The sequence below is a fragment of the Falco punctatus genome, assembly GCF_963210335.1.
Source record: "Falco punctatus genome assembly, chromosome: 10".
In the NCBI taxonomy this organism is placed as follows: Eukaryota; Metazoa; Chordata; class Aves; order Falconiformes; family Falconidae; genus Falco; species Falco punctatus.
The window spans coordinates 23,290,163-23,314,197 of NC_137590.1; the positions used below are offsets into that span (position 1 = coordinate 23,290,163).

Genomic DNA, 24,035 nt, shown 5'->3' on the forward strand with positions numbered 1-24,035 from the left:
CTTGGGGCTGGAAGGAATTTCACAGCAAGAAAAGGGCACATCAGTAGATAAGTTCATCATCCACAAAGTTTATGATAGAGTTCATGTGGTCACATATCCATATTAAATAGAGGATGGTGACTAGAACTGTTCATATCAAGAAGTAACTGAGGACAACTGGAGTGTTCAGGAAGGGAAGTGGAAACAATGGGAGAAAGAAGGGGAGCAAAACCTACTGCAGTTGGATAGCGTGTGCTAAGGAACGCTCCAGGAAGCTGAAAAGACCATACAATTTCTCTTGTACATTGAAGACACATCACTTGAGCTATGATCCAATTAGTGGGCTTAAACAAAACACATCTCTAAGTGTTGTTTTCCTTTATTAGGAGTGGGGGTGCTGGAGGAATACATAAAACAGGCTTTGCAGGAAATTGAAATAGTATTTTTTTGGACGGTGCTCCTTCACCTTGCTTTTTGTTATATGAAAGCCCCGATATAGGACTAGGGAGTACTCTGATACTGGAGAAAGAGTATGATTATACTTAAACAAAGACAGGATTTTTTCCCACTCTTGTTTTACATTGTCTGAGCTGTGGATGAATATGTGAATTACCAGACCTATAAATCACATATAAGAAAGGGGAGTTCCTCAGCGGCAAAAATGGTTAGGCTTGAACAGCAGGGAGCTGAATTAAAGTTGTAACATGCTAATTGGACAAGCTGGAAATTCCTGGGATTTGCAAGTGGATCATTTGAAAATGCATGGGATGATAATTGAAGGCAAATTAGCAATTTGGACACCACGTGTTCTGAATTTGATCAACAAAGGAAAGCAGACAAGTATCTTCCTGTTCAGAAAAGAATATTTGGAAGTGTCAGACTGAAAAATTCTAACACAGATCAAGTTTACTTGTGATGTGTCTTAAATTAATCAAGAAAACCTATTCACTGGGTAGAATAGTACCTGGTGTTTGTATTCTAGCAATAGTTCTGAAAGATGGTCTGTTGTTAAACCTTTGCAATAGGTGCATCCATAAATACTATGTTATTGACCAACTTGAATGTAAACTGCTTTTGGTTTTAGACTATCTGCTGAAGAAACACAAATCAATGTGCTTTTTCCTCATTATTTAGTTATATGGCTGTATGCAGAGTTTGGTACAAAAGAACCTACTGAGATGAAGATATATTTTTTTCACAAGATTTCCTTCTTATTCTTGAATTGATGTCAACACTGTATTTTACAGAACACTGTAGCAAACAGTAGAACAATGTAGTCTTAAGAGGCTCTTCTGTCTTAACTTCTGGAAGGTCTGTTGCTTTATTCAAGTGGCTTTCGTACATCTTTCTTCCGAATATATATAGATTTTGATGGTGGTTTTGGGGTTTGGCTGTGGAGTTTTTTGCAATAAACTGAATGTTTTCCTGAAGAAGAACAGGTCATAGACCATGGTTTACTTGTTTGTGGGTTTTGATTGTAGATACTAGATACTTCGATGTAGTTGTGCTTTAGTTCTGAACATTGTCAAGTAATGCCTCCTTTGATACAGCTGAAATATTTAATTTCTTTCTGATTAGGTCCCCAGATCCTAAGCTTTAACAGTCTAAGTACACTTCCACCCGTACAATTTTGAACACCATATTGCATGCTTGTGAGGAATAGAAGTTTGAGTAACACAAATATTTTGTTCTTACTATGTTGTTCTTATTTGTGCCTTTATTTCCCTTCTGTATAGATAAAAATTAAGTTAGTGATTGTCACAAGTCTGAAGGATCTTATTTGGGAACTTTTGCTTAAATGTTGAGATACAAAAATAAGAGACATGCTGTTGGTTTTAAACTGTTTTATAACAAGCTAGATGATTCCTGTAGCATTGCTTTATGAATAGCAGTTGTGAAATAGGGCAAAGCATAAATCTGCTAATGCGCATTTAATCACAGAAAACTGTTTGGACTGCATTCTGTAATGTTCTCATGACAATGCTCACTGAATGCAGATGCAACGGAGGATCATCATATGTGGAGCTCCTCTGGTTTTGCTAATACCTTATTTGTGACACAGTGGCTGTCTGTCCTCTGACTGGTTCGTCAGTCAGACTTTCACTCTTCTGCTGTTCAAATATTTATTAATGGCGTTCTATTATCAGAAACTTCGTGTCTGACCTAGCCTGGTTTCACAGCTCGGCTGTATAAATGCTGTATATAATATGCAGTTTGATCTCTTTTAAAATATCATAACATATTTCTCAGATGACCTATGTGAAGTGGGCACATCAATGAAGGAATGCACGTTAATATAGAATTGGCATTGCCACTGGGTGTTTTTTGAAATAAATACTTCTGCAGGGCTAGGTCTGTTTCTAAGCCATTTGTTAAGGAATCTGTAAAACTAGCTCATGAGCAGGAGCCTGTGTCTATGTGATCAGCATAAGCATTGCTTATTTATCCTCCCCTCTAAATTTTGGTAATTTGAAAATCTTTAAGAACACCCAAAGCAAGTCTGTTGGCAAGTCTTGAAACACTTTGAAAGCTGAGAAGCAGAACTGCTGATATACTGAAAGCTTTCTTGGTTTTATCTCTCTTCTTGGTTTTAAATTCAACATTCTTGGGGTAGATTTTTGGTTGTCTTCAGTTACTTTGCAGCGAGGACCTGGGCTTACAGCCCTGTCTCTCCCTCACATGTAGTATAAATATTTTCTGAGTTCTTCCAGTTTGTATTTTGGACCTGAAGGCTGCTGAGCTAAATCACTCGGCTTCTAACTTGGTCACGAGTGACTGAAAAAATTGTACAAATTAGGCATAGCACTTCACTGCTCATAAGGAATTGCAGACTATAAACCATGCCCTGCAGAATAATCCAATATACTTTCAGTACGGAATAACTTAATCTATTGGAAAAGATCCTTTCCATTAAAATCTTGGAATACTACCAACCTATTAGCAATCCTCGTGTGCTAGATGTGGCTCGGGGGTAAACAGCAGAAGAACTGAATTATGTCAGGGCCAAACATGGAGATAACTGCGCGAGTTCGTTCTTTAGGTGAGAGCTGGATCTCTCCACTGAAGTATTCCAACACTTCGGATAGTACTACGCCCATACCTCTTGAAATCCTCTTACCTCTTAATATCTGTATAGTGATATTGGTCATTGTGTCTCAGAATACCACTCCCATGTAATTTTATTCAGGTTCATTGTTAATTTTGATATTTTTCAGACTCCCATATTCCCCTTTTTGCACTTTTCATCCTTTTTCTTTCTGTTCCTTTAAATGCATCCTGTTTTACTGCCTATCCTCTCAGAGGAGTGTGGTTTCCAGTTTCCTAAGCCCAGCAAGACTCTTGCAGAATGGTGTTTCCACATACGTCACTTCACACACCTTTGAGCCATATGCATCCCGTTCATCCCATGCATGCATCTTTCTGACCTTTCTTTATCAAAATTTATTTCTGTTTCCTAAAAGTTTTATTAAAAATTGTCTGGTATTTAATTTTTTGTCTTCAAGTTATATTTGTCAGTAGTCAAGCACTTCTTTTGCCTTTCTCTTAGGCAAATCTTGCTAGGTTTGTGTACTTTTGAGGCATATATCATCTATTACCTTGTTCAGTGGGCATAATAGATGTACCAAGTTGTTTAGAGTAACATGGAAGTTCATAGTTTTTGAAGTATCTATTCAATAAGGAACTGTAAATTGTTAATAGTGATTTAAATTTTTATGATCATGTCTAGAAATGTAACTCCGAGAATATTAGTTGTCCTTCATTTTTAGTAATGCTTAAAACTATTATGAATTAGATGCAGCTTATATTTCCATGGGTAATGAATAATAATTGAAGGGAAAATATTGTTGGTATTTTAACAACATTTCAAATCTAAATGAAGGCAAATTAGCTTTCTTCATATGAAAACATCAATATGAATCCCTACTGATTTTTGTTTTTCTTTGGTGTCTTATCTTTTGACTTTCTAGCATATTGGAATTAAGTTTTCTACCTGTTTTGCACCAGTTTTGCCCAAGATGATGTAATTTTGCTACAATTCTGTCATGATATAATACGGAGATGCTGAGAGAGGTGTAGAACTTGGAGGCAATTATTTCTGAGGCTCAGCATGCATTGCAGTGCTAATCGGTTCTTATGCTTGCAGCACGCTGAAATAGCTAGGCTGAAATAGGTATTCCTTCTACTTTCTGCTTGATTTCCAGCAGGTATTTGGCTCATAGAGATGGAAGGGAGAGATACAAATAGGAGAGAGGAAAAAGGCAAGGGGAAGGGATGGCACAGTGTGAATCCAATTTTTCACCTGCTCTAAAAACTTCTTAGTGAGAGGAGAAGAAAAGACTAAAATAAGCCGCTGACAGAGCAAAGGAACTCAGCTGTATAGACCGCTAACATTTATTTGTAGAATTAAATAAAGACACTCTGACCTGTTCTTCAACTGTTAATTTATCCAATTGATACTGGAGTACCTAAGGATTAACCTAAGCTTAGTTAGGACATCATTTGAAGGTCCAAATTTATCTTACTGTCTTTCACAAGATTATTTATTGTAGACCATTAGGGAGAACTTTCTTTCAGTTCCTCTGATTTTCTAGCGTATTACTACTTAGTATTGGAACTAGTTATATATAAACTGAACTAGTGATAGAGTAGTGGATTTAGTAACTAAATTAGAAAGAAGTTAAAAGGCAGAGGAGCCCCTCAATAAGAAGATGGAGAGATCTTCCGTTGTGAACATCCATACTGTTGGGGATTTTGAGGATGCAAATATTTTACCTTTTGCTGGATTTTCAGCAGGCTAGTCCTCTATGTGGACATTCATAACAGGAGGTCAAACTTTGACCCTTACGTTTGGAAGTCTGCACAGATCTAATTGTACGAGACGGAATAGTATAGCATAATTCTGTTAATCAAAATATCACCCCCCTTGCCTTTAAATGTATTATTGTCCCAAAAAAATTCTGATTGTCTTGCACTTAAAGCATGATGCTACCTTTTGTATATCCTTTGAAGACTGTCTGTTTCTGAAAATAGCCAATGAAGATTTTGAAATTTAACCCAGCATTATGATCTGTCTCTGTGGAATTATAGGCTCGTAGGGATCAACACACAGAGCTGGAAAAAGTCTGAATTTTTTACATTTTTTTTTTCCACTTTTCATCTAGCCCAATGTTTAAGTATATCTGTCTCAAACTTTTTCCAACTAGTTTTCCTTTCAGCTAAGGTAAAATATTAATTTCTCTTAAGCAAAGAATTTCAGCAAAAAGCATGAAATAATCCCCAGATAGCTATAGGGATTTATAATGGAAATGCCATGTCAAATAACAGAATTGACCACAAATATTCTACTATAGAACAAGGAATTGTGTGCTAATGTGTATGCGACTATTTAAATATCAAACTTCAATTTAAAGGGCATCTGTAAACCTCAGAAGTCTTCTTTAAGTATCATCAACCGTTATGTAGTAAGTGCTTCCAAAAATGAGAATGTGCTGAAATGGTCAGTTTTGCATAGTTTGCATATTATTCATTAGTCATAGTTAATGTACTTAAGACATATTGGCATGTTCACTATTAGCTTGAATTGCTTGATCTGTTTCAAGGGCCTTTAAGCAAATAAAATACTTTATCTTGTAATAGAAATACTCATCTTCTAATGCATAAAGAATTTACCAGTCTATGAAATATGTTCACCTCTGTGATTCAAATGGTATCCAACTGAGCTTGCATAGGCTTATATTTTAAAGTATCTTTATGGTTAACTTTCAGTAACTGCTCCTAAGCATTCACGTTGTACATTTTGCTGCCACATTCACTTCCTTTATAATGGAATATACCATTGTGGATTATAAAAACATATATAAAATTTTAATGGTACCTTTAAGTTGCTGAAATTTCAAATGATTTTTCAAATAATGAAAAATCAACATATGTAAGCCGAGCTCCTTGTAGCTGCAAATAAGTTTTGCAGCCCAAGGATGTGTGCTCTGTGTTTCCATCAGGTGTGACTGTCTGAGGAATCTAGCCTACTAACTCTTAGTGTGTTGATAAACTGCACTGTAGTACCGAAGGAATTTTCTTTCTTGGTTTCAGTGCTGCTCTGATAAATGATCGTTCTTAGGTTTAAGCCCTTTTTGCTTTAATAAAAAAAAACAACACGCCCTCCTTCCCCCTGATCTAATATCATAAACATTCAAGCTTAGTAATTGTGTTCAGTAGTAAAAGACTGAGCTGGTTATAAAATCAGAATGCAGAACATAACAATTTTAATTTTAAAGGCCATGATTCCACCTTGCCCTGTAACAGTGAAGCTGTTTTGAATTTCCACTGTTCTAGACTGTGGTTTGCCCTCTCAGCTATCATGCTACAACTCTTTGTAGGCTCAGCCATATTCACCAAAATGAACTTGATTCTTCATGATTTCTCTGCAGTAGTTTAGCTGAACTGACGTAAATAATTTTTTTAATTGCTTTATAGTTGTATCCTGCAGATCAGGGCAGGAAAGGCATTGACAGCTTTGCTGTCAAAGAAATCATGTCATGGATCTGCCTGGAGTCTGTACCTCTTGGTAATTTACAAACTATTTACACATCATCATTAGACTTGGAGTGAATCTGTATCCATGCCCAGTTCCCAAACAAATTGGATAAATCTGACATTTTCTCATTGTCAAGAGATTACACTAATTTCATACAAATGGAGTCTCTCTGGTTACTGTGCAAAGGGAAATGTTTTTGTCCCCAGATGACAACTGGGTTAACAGATGCAATTTAAATGTCATTTACAGCCACTAATGAGATCATTTAAATTGCACTTGTGTATATAAATTGCTGCTGTGTCTATGGGGAAAGTGGAGAAATCACGGGCAAAGCTGACTAAAAGGATTTTTTTTTTTTTCCTGAAGAAACTTTAAGTTTTCAGTGTCTCTTCAGAAATCAGAATAAGAAGCTACCATCTTATAGCTAAAGGATGAGAAATTCAGAATATCACAGAAAAATGTTATTTACAGGGGAAGAAGGAAGAGTTGTAAGTGTCAAACTATTGTGAGAAATGCTGTAGCTGCAGAACAGCCTTTCCTAAAAGGTAAGGAACAGCTGTAGAGTGAAGTCTGCCAGGGTGGAATGCAGCCACAAAATGCCAGAAATGGACTTTCGTGAAGCATTGGATTTGATGCAACATTTATGTGACATAGCCTGTATTTCCTTGCAGAGGACACCTATTTTCACCTCTCCAGTCTCAAAACCTGGTATATTTTCCTGACTTTATTTTGCTTGGTGTTTTGGGGTTTTTTTAATTGGAAAAGGGTGGGTGGGTGTGCAGAGGTTGGGTTTGTTTTGTGGGGGTTTGTTTGTTTGCTTTTTTGTTGTTGTTTGGGTTTTTTTAATATCTTCTAGGAAAGCCATTAAAGATCATTTCCACTGAACTCTACATTTGAGTTGGAGACCACATGAGCTACCTGAGAGGTGTCATAGGATGCTTCCAAGAGTCTGATCTTAAACTCTGAAACAATGAACACTTTGCCTCTTTACAGATTTAGTAGTAAGAAAGTTGTCTTTATGAAAGCAAGTGATTATCTGCATTCTCTTCGAAGAGAAGAAAGGTGCAGCAGGTTTTGCTGATGTTGTTGTCAAAAGTTCAGGCAAAGGCCTAAAGTGTTTTCTTCTGCTGTCTTCACCTTCTCAGAACTGTTCTGTGAAATGGGGCTTTCTGTTCTGCAGAGAAGCAGGAGTGGTTCTACTCCTTTCCCCATTCTCCACCTCTTTTATTGCTGGAGTAGGAAGGGGATAGAGCACACTCAACGTAAGTATCAACAGATGCTCTGAAAGCACGCTTCAGTAACTGGAGGGATTTTTCTCTCTCTTTTTTTTTTTTTTTTTTTTTTACAAGAGTAGGAAACACTAAAAGTAATTTCTTAATATTTAGAATATATACACCTTTCAGTGATGCAGAAAGATTTAGTTGTAGATATCCAATCTCCATTGTTAAGCACTCTGAGACCAGATGATGTATTCTGTTTTAAATCTCAGTTACCCAGGTTAGAAAGAGCAATATCTCCTGCTGCAGCTGCTGATGCATGGCTGAGGTTGTGTAAGTGGCAAGTTCTGAGTCCCTGATATTAGAGCTGACTGGGAACTTTTTTTCCTAAGCTCTTGAAGAGTTTATACATGTGTTAGGGACTGATGTGGAATGTTAAAAAGCAGGTAAATGTTGAGAAACTGCCAAGGAACTCTAGCTTCCTAAAAAGACGTTCCCATCTGTGAGTTTTCCAGCAGTAGAGATTTGAGTTTCCATTGCAGGGATCACACAAATGTGTGGTCAAGGATCTAGTCGAGGTTGTTCCCCAAATGGACTTGAAATAGAATCAGTTCAGCTAGGTTAGAGTTCTACATCCACCCTGTACTTTACAAATGACTGAGCATCAATGACTCTCGGTTCTTAAAGGACCAGAAGAATGAAGAACAAACTCCCTCCGTAGTCACAAATGACTAGAACAGACTTCCCCTTCTGTGATCTGATTACAGTTTGCCATTGTAGCAAACTGTATGTAGCAAACATACCTTTGTCTGAGATTCAGTTAAACATAAAGTACCATTTAAACATTTAAAAAGTGTAAGTTCACTGTTTGAACGGTGAAAGACACAAGCTGTCGTATATATTTTCTAGTGTCTATTTGTACTACGACTTGCCAAGCTAATAGTTAGGCATCTGCTTGATTACTCAGAAGACTTAGCTGTGTTCTACCATCATATATCACGTAAAATTTCAACACAGCAAAGATAGATGTGTACTGTCTGCAATTTCTTACCAAAAGTAATTTGCAAGCAAATATAGCAACACTGCATTATATTGTGCATTTTATAAATTTCTCAAAATTTTATGTATTCAGTTGTAGTACTGTGCCAAAAGCTGCTTGCACTGAATATTAGATTTAGTCTTTCTATTTCTAGAAATATAAATATGCAGTTATAAGCTTAGTTCTACACACCTGCTTAAGTCACCTTTTATTTACTCATAGTTTTTGTACCTTCTTGATCTCTTTCTTTTTTCAAATGAAACTGGGATTGTTCTAGGGTATCTACTTGCTTTTAAAACTTGAGCATTGGCTCCTGAATTTCAACATGTGTGTCAAAACTGATGCCTTCTCCACTCTTGCCTAGGTGTGGGCAAGCTTGACTGCTTTTAAGATTTAGTTAAATCCAAGCCAAAAGAGTTTCAGCTGCAGCATAAAGGTTTTCTTTTGCTTTCCTTTCATTTCCTGAGTTCCAAATGATGAACACAAATGACTTTACAAAGAGATCCTATTCTAACACTGACCTGAAGTTAGAAAGCTGTTAAATGGCTGCAGAGCTGTCAAGTATTTATGGCAAGAAGTAATGTAACAGAATAAAATTATATCCAGGGAAGACTCCTGGAATCTTACTGCTACTGTATGCACGCAGAGCATCATAGCTGTGTTAAACACAAAGGAAACAAAAAGCAACCCCTGACACGCACACTTTTCTCACAAAGCTGTGGGACTCCAGCTGAACAAACACTAAGATAGAGAATCCACCTACAAGAAATTTTGAGTCTTTGTTAGGAGTAGGAACAAGGAAAATAAAGTGCCGAAATTAATTACCTGCCCAAGCTATTCATGCAGTGAGGAGATTCTCACAAAGTTAATTAGATTTTTTTTTTTTATAGGTGTTCATTATTTTAGGAAGAGTATAAATATCTGCACTGAATAGTCTTGAAAACTGGTGGATTAGAATGCTCTTATAATTTGATAAAATTTCAGCTATTTGCTGCGTCTTTAAACACAATAAGCTTTTTTGTTTAACCTTAACATCTGTTTAGAAAATATAGACAATTTCTCTTGTGCTACTGATTAGATGAAGGGCTAGAAAAAGAATGTATGCATACTTTGAACCAGAGCTGTAAGACAAACAAAAGAAACTTATAGATGGAAAAAGCTGTTCAGCAAAACTAAGCAATTGACAGAAGTTATCAGACAACGTTTGGCCTCAGTTTCAAAAAGAAAGTTTGAAATGATACCTGAGGTTACAGAACTGCTACAATATGCTATGGTACAGTCAAGAGGAAGAGCCTGGTCTATGAAAACACTGTACACTCCAAGGTGATTTACATAAGTTTTTTTAGTCACCAGCAATTAAGCTGAATAGTTTTGTTAGTGTGCCTGTAGTTCCATAACCTGTATTTATAATACAAAAATCTGGACATTTCTGAAAGCACTTCTTCCATGACTGAGTCAGCCAAATTTTGTACCTCCTGTATAAACTGCAAAAATGCCTAATTCATCACCCTCTCCCCACCTTAAAGGTCTATAATTAGAATTAATTTTGAATAAGCAGTTCTTGATCACTTCACCAGCAAGGAAAAAGTCCCTGGTTTCCCGGCGTCACAGTACCCGTAGCTTTCATGGCCCTGGGATATTGTAGAGTATACTTAACCTAGCTGCTACTTCTAATTGAGGTATTTGGTGAGAAGCACAATATATACCTACTGAATCAAAAATACTATCTATATTTTTTATGGTAATATAGAACATGTTAATACTTGAATGCATTTTGGAGCAGAGTCTATTATATAAAAATAAAGAGAGAAAATTTATCTCTGAAAGTAGTCACAGACTAAACCCATCTGTTCCCTTATAGAGGAAGGAGAGGAAAGAACAGGAATTTCAGGCGGAGAGGATGAAATCGATTTACTGAAGGTCAAAGTCTGCAGTCAGGGCAGGAATCGAACCTTAATCTGAGTTTATTGCTTTATTACCAGAGCACCTGCTTTCTCAATTCCAGGTAGCTGTTTTCTTGGGTTATCACTCAGGTTATTTCATGGATTTCCTGGACAATTTTCACAATTTTTTGCTTTGAAAACACTCCAAGAAACTTTCTTGAAGGTGAACTTTAATTACTACTGAATTAAGAGTGCCAATGACCCCTGAAAACTTGAACGGACTGTTTCTAATTATGCATGGCACGTACAGTTCCATTTTTAGTGATTTGTACAGGTCTGAAAAGTCGAAATAGATGACCTCTAAAGATCTGTTGCAAGCTAAGTTATTCTTTGAGACTCTTTGGGCAAATATTGGAAGTATTGAAAAACCTGAGTAATTATGGCAGTTAGTAACTTTTTTGATATTTAGATGATTCATGAATGTTTGTCTGTCTGTGGGAGAAATTCTTGCAATGTGGCACTGCCACTGTATTGTACAATATGAAGTTTGCATAATTGCTTGGCTAATTTACTCATTTTCTAATCTCATTTGGACTAGATTACTTTCTGGTCTATTAATCTTTCTAAATTCACTTTAGAAGACGTGAAGATACAACCATACTTGGGCAATTTCAGAAAAAACTAACTTTGCTTGCAGGCAGAGGCATAGTTTGGGGAAAAATGTGGACTGGTGAGAGCTGGGAGGGGGGAGTGCTACCCTTCCTTGTGGGAATTATTTTGGTAGCTAGCTCAGAAGTAAGAGTGAACTAATTAGGACTGTGCATTGGGAACGGGAGAGGGAGGAGCAAAGCATCCTTAGGTTTGAGTATATGACGGTTTTTACATATTAAAGGTTCATTTAAGATGCCTTTTTCTTTTTTTTTTTTTCTTTTTGGCAAGCCTTGTTAAGCAGTGTTTGCAGTACATCTGACAAATAAATAGTGAGCTCTCATTGAAACTAATGGGTGAATCTTTTGTGTTTCCTCTGTGTATTGGTTTAACCCCAGCCAGCAACCAAGTACCACAGAGCTGCTCGCTCACTCCCTTCCCCCGGTAGGATGGGGTGGAGAACCAGAAAAAGGTAAACCCCATGGGTTGAGACAAGAAAAATATAATAATTGAAATAAAGTAAATCAATAATAATAATAATAACAACAATAAGAATAAACTATTGTAATAAAAGAGAAGAATTAAAACCAAGGCTTAAAAAGAAAAAATCCCGGTGGTGCACAACGCAGTTGCTCTCCACCTGCTGACTGATGCCCAGCCAGTCCTTGAGCTGTCAGCAGCAGCCCCCAGCCTGCTCGCCCCAGTTTATAAACTGAGCATGATGTATGGTATGGAACAGCCCTTTGGCTAGTTCAGGTCAGCTGTCCCAGCTCTGCTCCCTCCCTTTTGCACACCTTCTCACCGGCAGAGCATGGGAAACGGAAAAGTCCTTGACTTAGGGTGAGCATTACCTAGCAACAATTAAAACGTCACTGTGTCATCAGCATTATTCTCATACTGAATCCAAAACCCAGCACTGTACCAGCTACTAGGAAGAAAGTTAATTCTAACCCAGCTGCAACTGGGACAATCTGGAAATTCAGTTTGTGATGAAGAACATTATAAGCCAGATTTGGACCTGTGATGCTGAGTGCTGTGTATGCTAACAGTTCTGCCTTTCGATGGCATACTACTACTTGGCACTATTTGGAAGTTGCTCAGTTTGCAAAATGTCTCACGATCTTCTGGTAAAAAGTTTAGCTCTTGGCTGCTGGATTTTCTGTATGTTGCCAGTTCAGTGGGAAATTATTTTTGTGGCCAAACAACAATGAAGATTTCCTTGATAGTCAATGAGCTGATTAAGTTGGCTACTTCCATATTGACTCACCTTTCAAATATAATGTAAAGAAAGAATGATGTTGCAGGATCTACTCAGAAATCCATAAAACTGGCGGGAGTTATTGTAGGGACTGAGCCCCTCCATCAAAAAAAGAAAGGACCTGTTCTGACCATGCTTATATGTTACAGCACCATTTCATTTGCATCAGGAAAGTTTCTGTTTTCTGGCTTTCCTGAGCACTCTGCGCTTCTCCACTGGCAATCAGAGCTGCAAAGGCAGAGGAACAGGCTGCGTTGTAGGAGCTCGGAGCTCAGAACATGGAGTATCTTTTCCCATATTCCATGTTAAAAAAATTTTTTGGTTGGGCACTATAAAGCCGGAATAAGTGGTGTGATTAGCCTTAGTCCTCCTTTCACTCAGTTATACAATAAGTTCCCATTTTCCAGTTTGTAAGTTTGACAAGTGTTTTTCAAGGCAAATTTCTGATTAAGTAACTTGTTCTCAGGTAAATAAATCAAGAAGTCTGAGATTTATGGAAGTTTGATGGAGAGTCTGTATTAAAAAAAAAAAAAACCAAAAAAAACAAAAACCAACCAAACAAAAAATATTCCAGCAACAAAAATCCCAAACCCAAAACAAAGCCAAAAACCAAAAAGCCCCGTAGCTGTGACAGGATATTTTGAGTTAGTTTCATTCTAATGCTTGAATTTTGAGTGAATTGAGATTAAATTAAAGGTAGCAAGGGGTATGCAGTGAAATCCTTTAGGCAAGGGGATCTTTTATTTATCATAGCTAGCTAGCATGCTGTCAGATTCACACAGACCTAGAGATAGTGAGCTGTATTTTGGCTTTGACCCTCAACTTCACCTTCACTGTGTGAGTGTTTTTTTAAGCCTGGCAAAGCTATCCAGAGCTCTGTGACAGACTTGGAAAAATGGGCAGGGAGGAAGCAGAAGGCTTCTCTCAGAAGATGTAATTAAGGGGGAGGTGTAGGAACCAAGACGCCCCTAGCACAGTTGCATTTCCTTTTGTACCAACCCTTTTACTTTGTGGAAGGAGAACTGCTTAGATACTTTTTTTTTATTCAGCAGGATTATTCTGAGCTCTTGTGAAGAGTTCCTGGACTCGCTTGCATACTTCCTGCGTAACCATATTGAAGGTTTTCCAATTGGATAGAACTTAATGAAATGCCGACAGTGGGTAACAACAGGGAAGAGGGCGTTTGGATTAGCACATGCTGTCTAACAGGAAATAATGGGAAACAAAGGAATGGGGTTTTTTTTGACTGGAAGAAAAGTATTTATTTTTTATGTTGCAGAGTCCTCCTGAGAAACGGGGGATGCATTTGGGGAATTATAAATAAGACTAACCAGCCAACAGAAAGCATTATTTAAAGAGAAGTTGGAAATAAGCATCACTTAAGTACTTTCTCTGGTTAATTGTTGGATTGATTTTTTTTAAATTGCATTTCATTTTGATGTTTATAAGCAAATTGTACTGTTCGTTCGCATATTTAAGAAAAATACTGGTAGCTTACCGTGGTTCTCAGTCTCAGCAGTGCTCCATGATTAACCAAAGAGTACATTTTTATCTCATTGATCTGATTAATGTATTTCAGATATCTGAATCAATTTAGCAAGATTGCAATTAATGTGATTAATGTACAAAGGTGAATCCTGTAACGTCAGATGCAGATGTGGTTTACCAGATATGAAAACATACAGCATATGTGTAACTACTTTACGAGACATGCTCAAAATAGATTCCTCATAAAAAGTGACATTATTCAGTTAAAGAAATGTACAAAGTCAAGCCGCAGAAGTTCAGTAGCATTTCAGAGTTTTAGTGAAGTGGAGGGTGTAGAGAAATAGGAGCATGCATTGCCTGACTCTGAATCCTGAGCTTTAACTACTCTCAAGCCCCGATTTGTACTGAATCAGGGCATGCATCCTTAGCAGGCAAGTTTAAAACCTAACCCTTAATTGCTCTGCAGGATTTTGTGAATCAAAACCATATTTGCTATTGTTTTCTTGATTTTTCAAATGCCAGGTCCTTCCTATTATCTGTTCTTTTCCTTAGCTTATGATCTTCAAGGTAGTGAGAAAAATCCAGTAAACTAATATGTGGTTTGAAAAACAAATCGGAAGCTAGGAGCTTTGTAATCTGGAACGGATCCCCCTTTTTTTTTTTTTTTTTTTTAATCAGCTGTCTTCATCATAGCTTTATATTTTCTGTAGAAATTATGTTTATTGTGCTCTTAGTAAGCACAGTACATATTTATAGCTAACATGACGCATAGTATCATCATATTTGCAAAAATCACTTGCTATACAGAAAGAGTACATTTTATCCCAAAGTATATAGCACATTGTAAAAAGGAAGAAATGAAAAATTCCTCATTAAATATTTCTGCAGCTGTTCCAACAGTCATCATCTTTGAAGTAACTGGACATGTGTTGCTAGAATAGCTGGTTCTTGTCAGGACAGCTATGTGAGAGAAAAGAAAAGGAACACAGTTTTATCTTTTAGAGGGGTAGGAGGGTAGGAAGGTAGCTATTTTATTTCAGCTTCAAACTAGTCTTGTTGCCATTACGCTAATATGCAGGGCAATGCTAAATTACAGCTGAATTCAGTTTTTCTGAAATATTGTTGGTGTTACTTAAGTCATTGATAAATATAGGTAGACAGTTTGGATAATATCCCAGTCCTTTTATATCTAAATGTATAAGGTGTAAAAATGTCTTACCCTACTTGTGTTAGTTATCTGAGATTGTATTCAGTTCAGTTGCTGCCTCTCATATGGTACTGAAGTCGAAGAACATGTGCAGCAATGTCTACCTCAAAAGGTGGAGATTCTAGTAGAAAGCTTTTTTATGTGTCCCAGAAACTTCTTTACACAGTGGGTAGCTCTTATTCAGATGGATTGTATAAAGGTATAACTACATAAATTGTGAAGTTTAATGTAGTTGTTACTACCTGTTTGAATAGTTGTTGGGGTCTTTAATCTTTTCTGTGAGAACACAAAGCATACAGCTTCTAAACAAGCATAAAACTGATGTTCTCGCTCTTGTGGCTTGGCCAAGCATTCCTTTTTTGTCTAATCAGTACGTTTCTCTTAATGACCGCAACTATGAAAGCTTTGGAACTGCTCACAAGTTGCATCATCTGTGTATCAGTTTTGGGTTTTGGTTGGGTTTTTTTTCTAAACACAGGTAAGGGGAGTGGTGGTGATAACCCCCTTAAGAAAAATGGGGTGGGAGGTGGGAAGCCTTATCCCACATATCCTTGTGGGCCCTCAGTTGCAGTTAAAATTTGAGGTTCTGTAACAATTTTCAGATTCCAATTCTGTAACAACTTTCTCTCTTTTGACGGTTGATACTGGAAAAATCCTGATGTTTAGAATCTATTCAGTGTACAGATAATCAGTGATTTGTATGCAAGACAAGTCCTGAATATAACAGGGCCTAAATTAAAAAATAATAAAAAAACCCAGCAGTGGAACTAGCATGTGCAATCAGCACTGAGAGAAGTATGTGTCACTAAAATGGGACTATAAGAGCAGATTTATCTATGAATTGTGTTGTGTAGGAGATTAAATAGGACATAAAGATACATTGGTATGGAAAGAAGGAAAGAAGAAAGTCATCTTGCAGACTCATATTTTTATGACAGAAATGGATCCAAATAACACAGAGCATAAACATTTACCAATGATTGAGAGAAGAGCTCTCTATTGTAAAGGTAGGTGACTGATTGTTGCCGTAGATCTATACAGCTCAGGGTCAGTCTGGCTGTGGTACTGTGGTAGCAATCGATTATTATTTTTTTTTCCTAAAAAGCATGTTTGAGTCAGACATCATCTTATCACAAACCCATGTAGCAAAGGAAAATTACTTGTGCCTATCCGTAAAAAGTTAAACAAAGGAGCTGAAAATGCAGTATTGTAAACTATATTGGCAGTGGCAGACTTGGATTTCATTACATGCATTTTGCTGCTTATGTTTGGAGGATATTTAAGAGGCTAGATAGTTTTATGAATCTTCTTGGACCTTCTGGCAGGTGTACAGTTGCCAACAATTGTAGGAGATTAAAAGCAGTTTTAACTCAGACCATTCTAGTATTTTGCTTCTGTTCTTTTGTAAGTGACTACCAACTTACAAACAGTGCTAATAGCTGTCAAGAAAAATTGTAGTCCTAACTAGCAACAACAGAAATTATATGTATTTGGAAGGCTCACTCTGCTTTCACTTACAGTTTCTGTATTAGGATATATTTTGAATAATACCATAGACCTCATTCTCATTTTTTCCTGCAGTTGCAACTTACATATGAAACTTGAATGTTTCTTCTTTTTGATCAGTTTCACAGAATCAAAGAGTGGTCAGGGTTGAAAGGGACCTCTGGAGATCATCTACTGCAGTCCCCCTTCTAAAGCAGGTTCACCTAGAACAGATTGCACAAGATCACGTCCAGGTAGTTTTTGAATGGGACTCCACAAGCTCTTTGGGCAGCCTGTTCCAGGGTTCTGCCACCCTCGAGGTAAAGAAGTTTTTCCTCATGTTAAGAAGGAACTTCCTTATGTTTCAGTTTGTGCCCATTGCCCCTTCACTGGGCACCACTGAAAAGAGCCTGGCTCTGTCTTCTCGGCACTCGCCCTCAAGGTATTTGTAAACACTGACAAGATCCCCCCTCAGCCTTCTCTTCTCCAGGCTGAACAGCCCAAGCTCTCCCAGCCTTTCCTCACGAGGGAGATGATCCAGCCCCTCATCACCTTCACAGCTCTTCCCTGCCCTCTCCAGCCGTTCTCTATCTCTCTTGAGCTTGGGAGCCCAGACCTGGACGCAGCCTTCCAGACATGGCCTCACCAGAGCAGAGTAGAAGAGGAGGATCACCTCCCTTGACCTGCTGGCCATGCTTCTCCTCATGCACCCCAGGAGACAATTGGCTTTCTTGGCTACGAGGGCACTAAAGGCACTGAAATAGTCTGGAGTGTGCTGTGTTAAGATACAACAGAATTATTGAATGTAAAAGCATCCTTGACCAGAAAAAAAAAAAATCAGTTACAATTAAAACATATTTCACCCTTTACTCTTGGTCAATGTATTGCCATGCTCTGAGGTTTTCAGTTGAGCTGAACAAGTAATAAATTATATGTGTGTGTGTGTGTATGTATATATATTAAAAAAATCTCAAAATAGTCAAATGGATGGTAAAAAAGAGCAACTAAAGAGAACTTAAAAATACTGCAGACTCAGAAGACTCAAAGGGAGAATAAAAATACAGAAAGCAAAGGTGAAAGATGAAAGGAAGGTTGCAGGAAAGGTTATGGTAAATAATAAGAAATTTATAAGCAACAAAAGGTCAGTGAAGAAGACAGCCAGGCCTCTGTTCAATAACAGTAGTAATTTATTGACAAAAGAAGTTAGAGTGCTAAGAAATTAAATGAATTCTGTTTCAGTGCTTGCAAAGGAAAATAAAAGCGAGATGCCAGAACCAGTCATAAATTCCCCCAGAGTGAAGAGTAGTAGTGAATAAAATAGGGATTGTGCCAAACCAAGTGCTCTAGAAATTAGAGGGTCTGAACCCAAGAGCTAACTAGATTGCACAGCCGAAGCTTGTGAGTCTACCTCAGAGCTGTGCTCAGCACAGCTAAGGGAACCTTTGTCCATTTCTTGATTATTTTTATTTATTTTTCTCTCCCCTGGAGGCAGCATCACTCTGGTAATGGAGAGGAGGTTCTGCAGGCTCCTCTCTGTCTCTTTGAGTAGCAGGAAGGAAGGCTTTTATCTTCTCCTGTTTTCAATTGAAAGCTGATTTGTTGTTTTGGGGTTGTTGTTTTGTTTTTTTTTTTTTTTCTTTCTTCTTTTTTCCTTCCCTGAATCACCAGTTATTAGTGACTGGAAGACAGAATAAGCCAAGTACTGTTGCAAAGACTAAGGTTAGTTGTAGGGGCAGTAACGGGAAAGTGAATATAAGGGGAAAATCTTGGCAAATGGGAAACTGAGGGAGTGTCAGCATGGAAGGGGTTTTTTTAAGAGAAAAAATGTATAAAATTTGGGAGATATGCTAGAAACTTTGGGCTGGGGGGGAGGGAGCGATGTTGAAGGATGAGCACAGGCATCATCTGCATCCTTAGTGCCTTGGCCAGGCTTATATGTGACAGGAGAATTATCGAATGGAAGTCCATCTTGCAGATTAAAGAAGCTAATGGTGAGTGGAGCCCTGAATTTGACGACAGAATGTGCAAGTCATCCTCTTTTAAGTGATTACGCTAATCAGTGACTTTACATACTGCATTTGTAGGGCTTCACAGCTGAAAGAAGGATACTTTTATCCACGTAGACATTTATTTTGGGACAGAGTATCTGCAGTTATATTCTCAACACTATTGAATAGAAAGGCTGAATGAAAAGAAAGAATGAATACCAAGATGGGGGTATTTTAGACAAAGATTATGATTTTTTCCCAGTACAGCAGTTGTGGCAAATATGTTATTGCTGTAGACCTGCCATACTTTAGACTTTGTGGTCTTGATGGTGGTTAGAGAACAGAGTAATCTCTCCAGGGAAGCAAAGGAAAGGTGACTCTCGGAGAGAAATAGGGTAGTAGAGGGGGAATAACTGAGTGGGGAGCGTGAGTGTGTGTGTTGAATACAGAACAAGAACGCTGGAGTAAAAGTGAAGCAGAACTTCAGAGAGGTAGAAACTGTGTTGATAAGTTAGGGGAGGGAAAAAGAGTTTTCTAGGTTGAACGGCTTCCTTAAGAGGGAGAAAATGGTAGGAATAGGTGAAACGTATGGAATACTTTAGGAACGTGTTACAGGCTGCCTGCTGCAAGTTGAGACAGGCTTTTCACTACCATTAGTTTTCACCCTTGTTCTTAAGAACCGAAGTAGAACTGCTCAGGCTTAGGAGAGAATCTGGAGATCTGAAGCTGCTCATCAGTAGCCTTCCAAGTCTTCTGCTTTCCATCACTGGCTGTGGAGAAGTGCAAATGCTTGCAGCATTTGCTTTACAAGCAGTGCACTACCAACTGTGGTGGAAAGGACTTATTGAAGGACTGAATACACTCACCAGCACTAGGTTTATGAATACAACCATCCTAATTCACCTCAAATTCTCTTCTGTGAAGCAGATTTTCAAAGTTATCTGTGCAAACAATATGTAAAATACTTTAAAATTGTTTCCCACATGAGTGTTGATATACAAATGTATTAATAAAACTTGTGCTCAAATTGATAGCTTTGGAAAACCGTGCATAATTCTGTCTCCAGAGCACACACGGCTTCATCTAACTAAGTTTATCCATGCTTTGATAAGACATTTGGAATGGAAAACATTACTTGAATTATTTGGTATTTGCCTGCACTCAGGAGCTTCTAAAACTTCTCTTCTGAAATTTCAAGTTACAATTTGCTATATATGGAATTAAAAAAAAAATATCTCTGTACATCTTCCAGAAAGTCTGGAATTATTGGATAGATCCTGATGTCTGATAGCGCTGCTCAGTTAGGGAACTCACAAAGGAAATGTATTTGGCTTTTTGGGTGTGTGAGTGTGTGTGTGTCAGAGGGAAATGGGGCTGTCACTTTCTTTTTTAGCAGGAGACCTCTGAATTCATTGCAACACTGGAAATGTAAGCTATGGCCAGATAAAACCTTTCCCCAGAGAATATTTATTAAAACATATTAAGATGGGTGGGCCTTTGTTATAAGTTTTTTGACAGTGGATACAGACGAAGCAGTCTCATGGTATTGTTAAGCACTTCAAACAGTACCACTAAAGTCTTGTGTAGTGCACATCATCAGCACGTACATCAACATTATCAGCAAACTGAACAAGTTGTGTGGTTTTACCCCTGTTAGGATCACAAGGGGTGAAAATTTTTATTTATATATATATATTCAATGTGTGCACATATATATGTCAAAACTCTCATTTTTAATATCAGGAAGAGCATCAATCTTTGTTTAAACAGCCTGGGCAGTGTTGGTTCTTACTACCTATTATTTTGTTAGGTAATACAAACACTGCTCTTCAGTGAATGAAATCTGACATTATGTTGGAAAGCTGAACTCAATGGGAACATCACGGGAACTCGGTAGTCTGTCTTGCTGATGCTGAACTGTTTTTTTTTAAAGTTGTCCAAGTTTAAACTTTGACCTCTACAATCTGGAGAACTGTGTTCGTGTCAGTCATCTCGAGTTGATTATACCTGATGCAGGGCTAGGGGCACTCTAGAAAATGGAACACCTTGTCCTGAGTCAGTGTAGTATGTGTGAAATGAGTTAACCTTTTTAGATACTTGTTGTCATTAACTGTATTAATTACAGGGAGGGTTTAGACTCAGCTGTAGGTGTTTATAATATAGATGTTTCACTGAGCTAAGACAAATCTCACAGTAATAGCTTTCCTCTTTGGAATAAGAGGAATGGAGTTGACCTTACCATCATAACTATGGCTTTCCTAATAGCTACCTCAGTTCATGCTTGGTAGTGTTTAATGATTGCTAAATAGGTACAGAAGGCTATACCAGATGAGGATTGATAAACAGACATTTTTTTCTTTATGATCAGTAGCACAATATTATTTTTTTCCTTTCATTATAAAAGAAATTTTTCTCTTCATTCATGTTTTTTTCTTCGTTCTTGGATTTTTTTTTATCTGTCTTGGATTTTTTCCCTCATTGTACTCTTCTGCCTGTACCCTTTCTTTACCCCCTGCTTTTTTTGGTTCTGTTAGCTGGAACATCCAAATATATGTTTTAGTCAGGGAAAATCTTCTAAGTATAACACTGGCTTTTCTCTGCAAGATCAGGGACATGTATGTGTTTATGTACCATGAAGGAGAACGCTGCAAAGACTGTGGATGTTGTTTCAGTTGCTGTTCAATAAATGCAACTATGTGTGCAGTAACAACTGCTTGGGTTTCCTTCTGGGCATCAAGAGGAGGAAGAAATCATTACACAGTGTCTACTTCCCAAAGAACAGCTGGAAGTTAAAAGTATTTAATATTTCAATTTTCCCAGCACAGATGCCTAAAAGCTGTGTTATGTTATTTTGGACATTATTTTCTATGTAGAAAGATTTATTCTATCTGTTTTCTAATACATTTATTTAGTTCTGGCAACTGAGCTTGTAGCTTCAATTTTCTTTTCACAACATTGATTGGGAGGCTGCTGCCCCTACCACATACTAATGTCTGTCAAACACTTGATTCATTCTGCAGCCTGAAAGTTTGAGCTCCGCAGTCTGCCAGTGTTACCAGAGTGCTATGGAATCCCGTTCCAAGGAACTGTCACACCACGTATCTCTCACAACTCTTGCACATCCAGTCACTTCCCATGTGATCCTCTACTTAGAGAGAGCTTCCAGTTGGCAGCACCTGGTCCTTAGTACCAGAGAATCCACTGAAAGAAAGCAAGCAACTTGCCAAAAGTTTTAAATAAGGAAACCATAACTGAATTGAACAGTAAAGCTATGCTTGGTTTAATGAGTAAACTGTTTCATTCAGATGCAAAATTTGTTGCCCTACCCTATTTGTTAATGAAAATGATGGGTGCCACTTAACTCACTTGAAATGAAGTATGGTGTATGTCAGCTGAAGCAGAACTGGGAGGGTGGCCGTAATTTTGCAGTGTTATACTTGATATCACCTGGTGTACAACCAGGGTATACACTTGAGGAGGCTGAGTAATAAGAAAAAAGCAGCTCAACAGCAGCTAAAATCCTGATATTGTGATGTAAACTCTGCATCGCTGGTAGAAGAACCGGTCCACACAGAGGTTGCTAATGTTAGTATATTTTAAATGGTCGTAGTATAGGGTATTGATCATGTAGTACATTGTTTCTGTGTTGCCAGATTTTTCAGATATTCACTGATAAATAGAATTATCCATCTACCATTTTAATCTTTAAAGAATTTTTGTGAGGATTAATTATTTTAAGGCCTGATCCCTTGCAATAATTAATGTTTTTCTGATTCAGGTGTTGAGCATATTAAGGGATAACTTGCTTAGCCTTTGTAAAGACTACCTCAATATTATTCTCAGTAAAGACACCGCAGAGGTGTTAAAAATACTGTTGCATAATAATGGAAACATTCTTAAAAGTTAATCTTATATTTGAATTCATCAGTAATGATATTATCTGCCTACGTAGTAAGGGATTTCAGGTCCATTTATCTCTAAAATTTGCATTTTAATGACAGTAAGCAGAAGGGCAGGGAAGGAACAGTAAGGAAAAATCCCAGCTTGGGACAACATATCCAATAAAAACGTCTTTTAAAGCTGGTGATAGCTACTCATTTTGTTCAGTGGTGCCAAGCAAGAATACTGAGATCCTGATTAACTATTTGGCAAGCTTCTACTAACTAATGCACTGTGCTGGAACTTTATAGGCATGCCAACTCCTTTTTGGATCTGGTTAAAGAACAAGCCTTGAGTAATGAACAATTTTGGGTTTTTTTGATTAATTTAATAAATGGTCCTTCCCCTCTGTCTCCTTTTTCTTTAGCAGTTGCTGGCCTTAGTTCTCCTTTGATTGGCGTGTTGTGAGCCGCTAGTGTTGAATGAGTACAGGGGAGAACGTTGCAGAAACCATACATAAAAATTGTCCACAGTTTCTGGATAGTCCTTAAGGGGACTTTTTTTCCAAATTATTGTCAGTGGCAGAGAGGTGTATTTTTTCATTTCCCACAATTTATTTTCCTACTGTAATTACTTACATAAGCTACAAAATGCAAAATACCTGGGGCCAAGCTGCCTGGTGTGAATCGGTTGCATATGTCTTTCAAAGGACTTGAAATTAAGGCATCTGTATTTTGTATGATATCTTGGATAAAATAGGTCTAAAAATAGTACTTATACATATCAGTACTGCCTGATTATGTCTGGAAGGACATGACTTGATTTAAAAAAGAAAAGAAAAAGTTTCCAAGGGTGGCGTTATGTTATGGTAAATTCACTTTGAGAAGAGTCAGGGAAAAATTCAATGGGTAAACCTCAGGCATTTCAAAGTCATGACATTGGGTTTTGACTCTGCATAAGGACTTAAGGGAAGAATGTCTCCTGGGAGTCGATTTGAGCTTAGGCTGTGCTCAGCCTCTTAGCATAGATGTGGCAAAAAGTCCATCTTCAGTATTTATAGAACTGAAGATTCTAAATACGAATATAATAAGGTTATGATTGTTGCGTAAAGCTCCAGACTAGCAGAGATCTTCAGAAATAGTCCTAGATGTAGGTGACCTGATTTTAATCTAAATCCTGCTGCCACTGTTTCTTTCTAAGTAAATCTGCCCTCCACCTGTTAGAAACTACCTCTAATAATTGATATTAGGCCTATTGAATTTTTGAAGTAGGTTTTGAACTACCCCAAGCAACTCTGAAGACATCAGTTAAGTTAGAGAGCTTTCTTCAACTATCATTTGTACTAGTCATTTTATTCACACAGAAACTGCATCAATATGCAGCTGGCTGGCCGAGTGGCTGGCTAGTTGTATGTCTCAAGCTTTTCCTC

General features: G+C 37.6%; 1 protein-coding gene across 1 annotated transcript in view; it reads left to right on the top strand.

Moving 5' to 3' along the window:
* Positions 1-24,035, top strand: part of LUZP2 (leucine zipper protein 2) — a 291,793-nt gene that overhangs the window by 26,374 nt on the left and 241,384 nt on the right. Inside the window, exon 2 of the mRNA XM_080405373.1 lies at positions 1-7,222. This exon is cut by the window's left edge and continues 25,518 nt beyond it. The gene's annotated coding sequence lies outside the window, so the exon portion shown is untranslated. The remainder of the gene's footprint in view (positions 7,223-24,035) is intronic.